Below are 12560 nucleotides of genomic sequence, written 5' to 3' on the forward strand. Positions count from 1 at the left end.
TTAAGCACATCCACTTCATGCTTGTTAAATGATTCTTCCAAACTTTGTTACATTTCGTCTTGTTAGGGAACGAGGGGATTTATGTTGCTTCTTCGTTTCTCGTAGAAAGAACACTACATTTCCACACTTTCTTTCTCATACTGCACACAATACAACGAGGAAAGAACACTCACAATCACACACTCACACACACACACACTGTTTTTTTTTCGGTACAATATTTTTTCACCTTTAAATTTATGCATGCACCACCTTTAAGCTTCACCACAGCTATGATGCTGTACTTTGTCTTGCCACCGGCAATAGCTTCACTCTACCGGCAGCACGATCAACGGAACGGACACGTTTCGATCCACTCATCACCGTCCGTTTGATTGCTGAACCAGCCTTTAAGGGCAACGCGATAACGACGATCGCGAGCAATGAAATTTTCCCACTTGGAACGCGAAACGTATGCGGCTGGTCAACCTAAACGCTAAAACACTCGCTGCAGTATGATTTGTTTTGGCCGCTCGCTAAACAACAAAACTTCTGGTTAGGATTTATGTTTTTCTTAACACCTTTTTCAACGCTGTTCAAAACTTCAAACACTCTAAAGTACGCGCACCTTGCCTTAGCCGTTCTGTTATTTTTTCCACTCCTAGACTCGCTAAACTGGCGCTGTATCTGAACGGTTTGGAAAACACGGCAGCAGCAGCAACAGCACAGCTTCACATCTCACCCGGACGACGTACGGTTGGAAAGTGTGCGAGCGTACCGTCCGGTTCGTTTATGCTCGGCTTTCGGAACGCATTTTTATGCTGTTCTATGCTGCTTGTTTTGAGATGATCTCTCTCTCTCTCTCTCTCTCATCTTTTACTCTCTTGAGCTCTCACGCGTTCTCTCGCAGGCAGAGACGATCATAGCGGGAGTGAATTGTTACTTGAACTGGACAACATATTCGAAGAGGGTAATAGACTGAACAGAGTTTAAAATTATAATTTTTCATCCAAGAACAAAATTATATACTATGTAATTCATGAGGGACAGTCTGACAGGATTTTTTAAACTTTTTTTTAATAGATGTGTTTCGTTCACCGGGGACAACTTCATACTAAAAAAAAATGCTTTATTTATAGTAAATGCAGATCAATAAAACAGATTCCAACGAGCATAAACCAACGAGCATAAAATTATCTTTCAAAAAGAAGCCATGAGTAGGTGTCAAAAAGTAATTACCCGATAAAGTTTACTTACGAAAGAGACATTTGTTTTGTACACCCATGTTGGTTTTTTCGAATAATTCTTCAGCGTTCCATCAGGTACAAGCAAACGCTAACAAGAAAAAAAAGTTCAACAGGTACACCCATTCCCAAAAATCCTGGGGAATTAAGGTACAAAAAGGTACAAAAAGTATTGGAAAATCCCGTTGGAAAATCCGGTGATTGCGATGAAAATTAACGCTTTAAAGTTAGGCCCACTTCAAAGCTTATTTACTCTTTCCAATACATTTGGGCGCGAAGCCGTAGGGGAAGTACCTCGAAATAACTATCTTCATGTAATACATGCATTACAATAAATTAATTTGTTTATTTACTCCATCTCGATGTCACCTTTCCAGGGGTCCTCGGTCCTCAATCACTATAATTTGCTATTAATACCCACCCACTGGATCGGGTGACAACCTTTTCTTCAGTAAATAACATACAACTTTGTAAGCCTCAAAAAAAAAAATCACTGGCGTGGCTGTCTCGCCTACCCAATAGCAATAAATTTGCTTAACTGATCAAATCTGAACAGTAATTAACGTACGCGATACGTGCACCGTCCAACCATCGAGGGTGAGGCATCTCCACATTGTAACCTTCGCAACGGATGTATCAGCTGGGAGATAAACTATTTTCCAAAATGGCTTGCCAACAGCAGCAAGCAATGCACCGAATGCACCTACAAAGCACGGCTAGTGCACTCCAGGGAGAAGAAAGATCAGCCTTCGGTGACGGTCGTAGAACGTACTTTATAGCCGGCCAATGCATCAAACGTGCATTACTCTCGCTAAACCCCTTCAACACACATACACAGGCACACACATGCACACGGGGAGGGGAAGTCATTTCACAGCCACCGCACGAACGATCGCTAGCGTAGTCGCTCCCGCCGGCGGCATGATAAAAAAGCCCACTTTATGTCTATTTTATATATATTAATTAATGGTGATGATCATCGTTAAAAAATTTAAACCTCATCGCCCATCATATCCATTCCCGGGACCGATCGTTTGAGACGTACCGCAACCGGTACCACTGCGGCCAAAAGGTTGTGAAGCGGGTAGGGTGCCTTCCTGAGGAGGGCATGAGTATGCGGGAAAAATCAGTTCCATCCATGTTGCATTCGCGCTTTGCAATACACCGCGCGTGTACGCCTCGTGCTAACGCGTAACCTGTTGCTAATGAGCGCACCGATGCACCGTGATCTCACACGTCCCGATCACCCGGTCGGGAAAAGTGGGAGAAATGGGTTTCCCTGGCCCACACGGCTAGAGTTAGGGAAAAATGCTACGATCGTCACCAAGGAGATCTGGATTGGAATGCACACCCCGTGCCTTGCGGGTAATGTTTTAATTTCCCATAAATATTCGCATTCCAATATTTTATGAACATACTGGCGGGTTCAACGGTAACCTTCGTACAGTTTATATGGAGTCAAGTGCAATGTTTGAATATTTTTTAGGAGCCTGAAGCGGTTATCGTCCTGACAGTTGGACCGCTACTACTCATGTAAAAAAATCTCTAAGAATGTAAAATATTGTTTGTAATTTAAACTTCGTACGGCTGTTCAACTGTTCTCCACTTTCTAGTCGGATACATGGATCGCCACATCATGAATGACCAGAAAAACCATTTTTAGACGAGCGTTTAGGGGCTTTCATGAGTCTTATCATTTATTTAATTTCAGCATCACCGTGTTCCGTTACGCGTTTGCATGAATCTTCTTCTTCATAGGCTAAGATTATATTTGGTAAATTCTTTTTTTTTTCTTATTCATAAGGGACGGCCAGGCCGTATTGCTTACAATTAACTTAAAATTAGTATACTCCTTTCCTCTTTGCTGGGAGACATTTCCTTCTCCGAGCTGTGAAAGGGCACCATATTCCGGGTGTGCTCGGTTGATTTGTAAAATTCTTGCTGCATAAAAATAAAAAAATAAATGAATTATTTATTATTAGTATTAGTAGAATTGCATTTTTTAACAGATTTTCCATCAGAGACAGTAGGAATGGTAATCGAGCTATCCAATATAGAAGATAATATTTATGTTCCTCAAGAAAAATGGTACATTTTCATTTAAGAGATCAGACTTCAACATAAAAGAAATGCGAAACAAATCGTGACAGTTATATTGCTAGTACCTCTACGATGTGTTTAGTTATTTAGTATACAATTGGGTAGAGCTCATTATATTTTTATATTGATATAATGAATATGGATTTTATAGAAGACGACAGAATCGTATCGGATAGATCGGGGCGATCCAGGTGGCCGAAGCAACCGCGGTGTCAGTCTTCACACGGCAGGATGGTGGAACTAACGGAGATGAAATCAAATCCCACCCCAACTAGTGTATGTTTTCGCCGATTGTGATAAACTTTTATTTAAAGCATGCTCTTGGACTGAAAGCTTAAACTCCCAGTCCACTATGAGCTGATGATCTTAGAGGCCTTCCGTACACTAGACTTTATGTAACGTGTTTGCAAAGATTTTAAGGATCAATTTAATGATTTCCATCACAAAAATATTTAATTCATAGAATAGAATCGGCTCAACCTAAGGTTACGCTTATTTTTTTTTGTCGTCTTCCTTGGCCCCGCGTCTTGAACTAGGGTAAAGCTTGAAAAAGAAGAATGGTGGCACAGTTCATATTACACGGGCCCAGTCGATCATAGACGGCTCATAGTAGGATTTTAAGACTTCTTTAAAGAAATTAAGCTCCAATGACCCTCTACTGAAAATGGCTGAAGCGCAAGGCTTTCTTGAAGAGTTCTGGCTTTCTTTCTTTCAGAGTCAATTTTTGTTTCAATCGACAAATCAATCAACGATTGATCTACCTAGTTTAGTTTGACGATTTAAAGTTACGTATTATTTGTTTATCGAACAATACGGCAACGGGCCGTCATACTTAATAATAAATAAAAATTAATAAATTATTTGCTTATTTATTTATTCACTTCTTTACGTTGGCAGAAGATTTTAAGATTACTCTATGGCATTTGAGTAGACCAGTTTGAAAATAATGATAAGATGTGTATTTTTATATTGCTTACAATAGCTGGATGACTAGATAAAAATTAATGTAAAAGTATCATTAACTCCAGTAAGACAGCTGATGCTCGAAACGACCTCGCAGGTGCCAAGAGGCCGTTTAAGACGATGCGTAGTCAAGCTGAAAAAAATAAATAGTAATAAATTGTAGTATAAAGCTATGTCTCTAAAAAAAAATCTCAAGTCTACTACCTAGTCCTTTACTCGCCCATAAAAGAGATTGTAAACATAACACAACATATTCCACATTATTTGACAAAACTATGGTGAATATTCACTCTTAGTATTTTGGCTTCTTAGTATTTTGGGTGATCTAACGGTCATACACATACATGATGCAACAAATGATGTTGTCAATTTTAAGCAAATTGGGGAAACCCCTTATTGGACACAATGGACATTTCTTGCCCTGCTCCTGAAGCTCTCGTTACCGCTAACGCCTTCGAATTGTCGTCTGCTTATCCAATACTGGCCATTACTCGAGACATTGTTCACATAAATATTCTCATCAAATCTAGCTGACTCGACAGAGACTGTGTGTGTGTGTGCTGGTTATTTTTTATTATTATTTTTAATTCCATTCCGCTTTAGAAACTGCCTATCTAGCCGAGCTATAATCCCGCGTTGTAATGCGTTTTTAATGTAATTTTCATTTAAATCTAGCGGCTCGGCGGTTCGGTGTGATGTGCGAAGGGAAAAGACTTTGACTACCGAAGATTATAATTCTACCCTTCCCACTTGGCCGCTTTCACTCCCAGTTAGACCCCATCAGACTAACGCAAACGATGCTAATAATCCCTCACTCACCGCTTTTAAAAGCTGCACCTTGTGTCCGCGTCTGGTGCCGCAAAATGGAAGCCAAGATTCTCCCCTCCACAACAAAAAAATAAAGCTCATGGTAGGACTCCACCAGGTGGGATGTTGTTTTTCTTTCGTTAGAGGATTACTGTAAAGCTTGTCGCCTTATGTCTCTTTCTCCTTGCAACCGGTGGCGTCTCTTCGGGGCGAGAGTCATCGCGTCAAGTTTATCGCGGCCGCATAAAGTAGCTTGATGAATATACAATCAACTACTAGTTTTACGATTTAATTTATGCTCCTTGTGGTTGTGCCGCCAGGATGGTGCCGGCAGCGCTTGGAGCTTCAAAATCACCATACCATCCCGTGTGGCCTTCGTGTCGCCAGTAACACGTGGTAAGATTGCTGCGGGCACCACAGGCTACGCAACCAAGGTGACAGGGACGAATGATCATCACTGTTGCCCGTGTGCGGAGAAGGCTTTGTGGTGTCGGTGCAAGTAACCTGGAAAGAGTGTTCCTATTAAGGTGCAATTTATTCTGCACCTCTTATCCAATTTATTAAACATACTCATCGCGCTGCAGTCATATTTTAAAGCTAAAGCTCGGTCGCTTAAATGGTTTCCTGTTTGGGTCCGACTCGTCGCGGACCCACCTTAAAACGTTAAGCTCATCGTTATTTTGGTTAATATTTTGCCGCATTTCTAACACTTCATCTTCTCGTTTGACATGCTATTTGGAAGCCATTGGCGTGCGATCGGCAGCATCCACCAAAGCCTCCCGGGTTCGGCAGGCCTCAGGAATATCTTGTGACCGGTTGCCCACCTCGAAAACGCGTACAGATAACACAAAACCAAGAAAAAAACCTAAATATCGACACACACACACACACACACACACATCTCATCGGACCAAAACGAGAGCAATCAATAGTGGGGTGGGATTCAGGCTGTGGGGCGGCAATGGGGATGGTGAGACCGGGGAAGTGCGCCGAAATACAAAACAGGTCGTTAAAATGAAATAGAAATATTGTATAAATGAGACGAAAAATGAGTCCGTCCTTCCAGTTCCTGCCGTGTTCCTCCTGCCTCGCGTTCCTCATCATCTGCACCCCACTCCCACTCAAGGCATCCTAACCATCCCACGGACGTGCGTGCGTGTCGGCTGACTCGTTCTGTATTATTTTTTTTTTTCGTACTCTCCTGTATCGTGGCGGCAAACTTCAAACGGCTCCGTTGTTTACATAATAGTGGTCTTTTGATACGGAAACAATAGACTGACAGGATGAAAGAAAAACCGCCGCCAACAACAGCTGTACTAAATCGCTCACCTTTTTTTTTGTTCGTGCGTTGTTTTCCTTTTTTTTTTTACTCTACACCGCCAACTCGTTCTCTTCTCTCATTTTCTTCTCGATCTCGCTCTATCTCTCTGTCTCTTTAGATATATTTTCTTCAGATCGTTTTGTGCATTTTTCATTTCCTATCGTTTCGTTTTTGATTCTCTCCTTTTCATCTCATTTGACTCTCCTTCTCTTTAGGTCTGTTTCAGTTTAGTTTTTTTCTCTTCATAATTTTTTTTGTTTGGTTCGTTCACTTTCCTTCTTCCTGTAGACGAGTCGTGGAGAAATGATTTTACGCTTTTCTCCGTTTATGGTTTTTTTATGTACCTTTCCTTATTTTGTTATCAATGTTGTTTCTTTTTTTATTTCCTAAATAGTCTCATTTTCCATTTGACGTTAGTTGGTTGATAATTTCTATCATGCTATCGCTATCATGCTATTTCTATCGTACGTGAAAAATGTCATATGTTTAATAAAATTTTAAACTTACATGCTTACTTGTTTGAAGAGTGCTTTTCCATAAACTTTCATCCATTTTCATTGCTTTACTGTGAAGTTTCTCATATTTATTCATGTTTTATTATTTCATTTTTTATCATTTCGCATTGTGTTTTGCCGTTTTTCTGATGTCATTATGGTGTTTCTAATTTTCTTTTATATTCTGAGAGTTATGTGCATTCTTTTCTGTTTCTGTTTCTGTTTTAAGCCAATAATATTTATCATAGTTGTAGTTATTATGTCTGAACTAACCAAAGTGTAACAGTAAGTACTTACTATTCACTTATATACACAAGTACAAAAAAAATTCTGCATATTTTACAATGACGCCAAATATTTCTATTACCCAAGAATGTTAATTGGATATCCGCCGAAGACCACCGAAAAACGTTGATCAAAAAAAGGGGGCGCATGATTATTTATTTCACATTACAACTTCCGATCGATCCGCGTGCCTTACCGATCCATCAGATCGGCATGTTCCTGAATCGGAAGGTGCCCAACAGGCCTCGTTAGCGCTGCCTTAACACCGAAAAAGAGGATATTACGAATTAACCGGCACATCCCACCAAAAACAACAACATCACACTTCATCACCTCCTGCCCGAGAGTACCCTCCGTCGAACCGATCTTCAGCACGTTGTATCTCCATTTGCTCGAAAGGGCACGATAATTGCTCGAACGCAAAAGCGTCGGTGCGGCCAATTTGCTCAACCAAGACCAACCAAGAGAAGGAAACTTCGTGGCGCGTCATCGTATGCTAGAGAAAAATGGTCCGTGAACCGCCTCAACGCTCCCGATCGTTCGATTGATCAATCGTCAATTACATGCCCTTCCGCCGTACGGGTAGCGCACTGGTGGCGCTTAACGCTGGTGTGGCGTGTCGGAAGCGACGCTTAGCACATTCCACGCATGCCAACACAAATAGTTTGCCACCTCCCTTCCAGCGCACCCGACGCACCCGGACTGGTACACCCAAGTGTCGGGTCGGTATGTTGGACGTTTTCCGGTGTGGAGAAATTCTTAAATCAAAGTTTTCGTTTTTCTTCTGGGTCCGATTTCCGGTGATAATTGACGTCGTTTGATGGCGAGTGCTGTGACTTGCCAAAGGGGAGGAGGCAGAGCAACGGCAAAACACCAATTATGTGGAGCAATTATGGTGCTGGACGTTCGTTATCTTGATGGCGGAAATGGGCACGATGGCGTCATACATTTTTGATCGATGACGCACACTGACTCCACCGCATAACCATCGTGAGAACATCACATTTCCCATACAAGCTTTGGTAATTTTTCGTGAAAATTTCTCATTTTCCACTAACTAATTATGTGTCATCAAAACGTTTCTTCAACGCTTCCATTTTGTTCACCCACAATCGTTGGAAAAATTCTCTCCTGGCTCTCTCCAACCAATCCAATCCAATCATCACTAGCCAACGCGACTCCAGCAGTTCCGAACACCAGCTGACACCAAATCCAGTCCCAAGTTGTGCTGGACTTCTCCTAATGGGAGTATCACCCCGTCCATCAGTAGCCGACCAAAGGCTTCCGATTCGGTTTCGTTCCGTTCCACTTCCACACCGGGTCGTGGATGGGTCGGAGTTCTCGACATTCGGTCGAGTTTCGCGGTAGGAGCAAGCAAGCATGAGAAGCGGCAGTGAATTGTTGCCCCCGTCGGCTAGTTTTCCTTTGATCTTGAAAATGGCGTGTGCCCCGTTGAATTTATACCTTATTTATTCGTTCCGATACCAGCATGAACCGTGGCTGCGCTCTCACTCGTTCTCTCTCTCTCTGACTCTGTTCGTTTGCAGCCACCGAGCGTCACCAGTGCGTGTGAATTGATCAGTCTTGGGGAGAGAACACAGACTAGTGAAACAAGGAGTTGTTTTATCAAATTTTTTGGACGATTTAAAAGAAAGGCTGTTCAAATTTTTTGGGTTTATTACTTTTGGAAGGTCTTTAGAGTACAATGGTGATTGCAAGACAATGATCTCATCCGTCCATCTTTAAGGACTTCCTAAATAATCAATCCTGATTGCAAAAACTATTTAGTAATGAAAACGAATTTCTACAAGAATTAAATCCGTAGTACTCTTCCTCTCTCCAAGTAGCGGTCTGAGGGTAGAGGCAACAGTGGCCTCTATCCTCAGTATTAATACGGTAGGACTGGGGTTCCAATCGCATCCGGACGGTTCTCCCGTAGTGAGGATCGCTGAATATCCAACCACGTGCTATAAATAAGCCCAAAGATAGCACCAGAAAAATACGAAAAACAAGCACTCGTTCTCTCCAGTAATTCTACCAACTTTTCAATTCGCCAAGATCAACACAAGGGCTGACCCACCCACATGACCCCCAAGCCCCCCCCCCCCTCCTCTGAAGGTAGCTTCTCCAACACGTTACCGATCGTTCAGCCGGTCGCCCATCGTTGGCAAATGGTGTGGCGCTGCTGTTTCGCTTTGCCCGGACAGCGTCATCAACAACGGCACCCCAGCATCAGCCGCACGTTTGGTACCGCCACAACGGGTGAAGGAGAAAACCTCCCGGGCAGCAGCAGCAGAAGAAGAAGTAAACGGCAAAGAACCGCCAAACCGAGCCGCCGCTTTCGTCGCGTTTGCTCGCTTCGCGGCTCGCGTAACGGGCGTAACGGAGCAGACGCAATAACAACAGAAGCACCCTAGTGTCGGCCTTCGGCCTTCATTTCGCTGCCACGATGCCGGTACGCTCGGACGAACGACGACGTACAGTGACGATCGGTTGATGCGGTTTTAATGCGCCGCGTACAGAATACATGGCCGTTACGGAAACCCCGAACCACGGATGATCCGGAGCGGACGGGGGCAACCGTGACGGGCTCGCATCGGTGGGTGAGGGTGGGAAATGATTGTGCATAACTTTATCATTGTGACCGTTTCGGCGTGCCTTTGATGTTGGCCGGGTCTCCGTTCCGGTTGCTCCCCGCTGCCGACGTCCGACGTGGAGTCGTAAAGGAGTCGGAAGCATAATATCCCTCGGGGGCTCGCTTGGAACTGCCGCCGGGTATATGGTTGGGGCTCACCGGGCTCAAGAAATTGACCGGTTTAATGTTGTTTTATTTCTCGCTCGCCGATTTCGCCCGATCGTGCTGGGTACTGCACCGGCCGAGCCTGTTGATTTTATTAATATTGCCTGTTTTTACTGCCTCTACTCGTCGCTGGTAGAGGCTCTTGGTTGGCGGAATGCGTAGTGTGTGAGGGGGGGGGGGGGGTGGGAGGGGAAGGCAAGTTACAGGTGAGAGAAGTGGTGAACCTTCGCGCCTTCTGGTCCTTGCAAGTGGCAGCTCTCAGTGATGCATTTATGATACTGATGACGATCATGATGATGGTGATCGCCGATGTGATGCGTTAAGGCTCTCACATCTTCCCTATGATGTGCGTTGGATCTTTCCGTTTTTCTCTCCCAGTCGCAATAAGCAGCGGGTTCTTTGTTGGAGTACAGGTTTAGTGATTCTCGCACCAGGAACTCATTAGAGCGTCTGATTTAATGCTACCGTGTTGTGGTATTATTACATCCCAACCAATAAAACCTTACTTTGGGATCCGCGGCGGAGGTTGAAGCTAGTCCTGAGAAGACTAATTTTTGTGATCCTGATCTGATGAGGTAATTCGGAGCAAAGAAGGAACTGGATATTCCAAACACGGTCCCTTTGCTCCAGATTACCAGCGCTGTCAAATCCTTCATTGATCATACATCGTCTTTAATTCGTTTTCGGTCTGTTTTAAAGCCACCTTGTCACTTCCTTTTTTTTTTTGTTCTTCTGTCCCACATTGATGCTCATGCTATCCCGAGCTCTGACTTTTTGCCCTGCTCGTGCCATTCCCCACACGGTGCAAAGCAGCGCGTCCCAAATGCAACCCCGGCTAATGCTTCGGCCAAGCTTTTTTTTCTCCCTCTCTCTCTCTCTCTCACTCACTCATACTTTTCATCTGTTTTTCCCAGTTCCAAACGCCCCGTTACGTAGGTTCAGTGGCGCGCGTAGTACGGTAGCTCTAGTGACTAAATTGCTTCTGACATTAAGATTATATGTGTATACATATTACCTCGTTTGGCTTACCGCCACCATCGCCACGAGGCGGTGTCGAGTAAAGTGGAGTGTAGAAAGTTGTTTCCTCAGTTCCCGGGCTGGGACCCTATTTTTTCTCTCTCTTAGCTCTGATGGTGGCTCATCATCCTTCCAGGTTTTTTTTTTAAGTGAGTGTTTTTTTTTTCGTTGTTTCCTTCTTGCTGTGAGCTTCCTTACTTCTGTGCGGGTCGAGTAAAACCGGTGGCAAAGGCGATACCCGACGATTCGATTCGAGCCACCGTCAAATCAGGTTGCCTTGTATCGCTTTTGCCTGCCAGTTTTGGTGATCGGGATACCTTGAAGCGGCAGAAAGGAAGACAGACAGTGACGTACATATGGTCAGAATGTGCGCATTAAGAAGCTTCGCTGACTTAATCCGTAAGGAGGGGTGTTATTCTGCTTTAAAAATAAAAAAGTTGCTCATTTCATCATCTTTTTTGCCAAGTTTGGTTTGAAAATTTATAACAGTTTTATAACTTATTTTAAATTTCTACAGTAAAATCCTTGCTAGAACTTATGTACTATCACCAAGCATTTATATCCTCCAAATATTGCCATAAACGTTCTAGCTTCTCTTCAGTTACTGTTCGATCAACCTACACGCGCCTATGCATAACACCAAACAGAAGCCGACACTTGCCGCATGTGCCAAGAGAGCAAAAAAAAAACACAACAGCCTGACAGTAGGAACAGACGTTTGCGGGTGCTTCCCGCCTTACGCACGGCACTGAAGGCAAACGAAACCGGGCCGGGGTTGCAGGGTTAAAGCTGTGACTGGAACGAATAGGAAAACGGCTCGAAAAGAAGTCCTACCAGTCCTGGTCATTTAGAGATCCCCTGCCTGCGTCCCGGGATGAGAAGGGAAGGTAACAGCAGCAAAAGTTGAAGGAAAAAAAAACTCACCGAAGAAACGCGAAGCAGCTAAAGCGCTTATACAGCAAACGCAAAGCGGCCAGTGCCACAGAGCGCAAGGATGGATTCGATACACTTCATTGATCGATTGGTCGCATACGGTGACGGTGATCAGGCGGCGCGGCAAATGTCGGCAGGCAGTACAAAGTCACGGAACATTAGCCGACCGGTCGGGCTCAGGTGGTGGTGGTGACTCGCACTTGCCGGGAGAGCTCAGTTGCTCAGCCAGGGTAGCCTAGAAGCCTGGATCACAACGGGATCAATCAGCAGGGCGAGAGAAAAACCGCTGAGGGATTTCTTTTTTCGGTGAAACTAATTATGTAACGCATACTTGATGAGCACGAACCGTTCCCCTTTACGCTTTTACGGCGTAGTTCTAGAAGGGCAAAAGAAAACCCTGGCAAAACAAATTGGATCGGAGGCTATAGCCCGATGCCCGACATCCGATACGGATAGTTGGACAAGGATCGTTTATGAGTACGAGCGTGCATCGTGGGTGGTAATGCGATGTGACGATCGAGCCTTTGGCGGTGGACGCGTTGGTCGAAAATTTGGACTTTTGATAATTTCATAGATACATCGATTCGATGCGCTGTCAACGGTCATAAATGTGATTT

Source organism: Anopheles maculipalpis, chromosome 3RL (assembly GCF_943734695.1).
Source record: "Anopheles maculipalpis chromosome 3RL, idAnoMacuDA_375_x, whole genome shotgun sequence".
Taxonomy (NCBI): domain Eukaryota; kingdom Metazoa; phylum Arthropoda; class Insecta; order Diptera; family Culicidae; genus Anopheles; species Anopheles maculipalpis.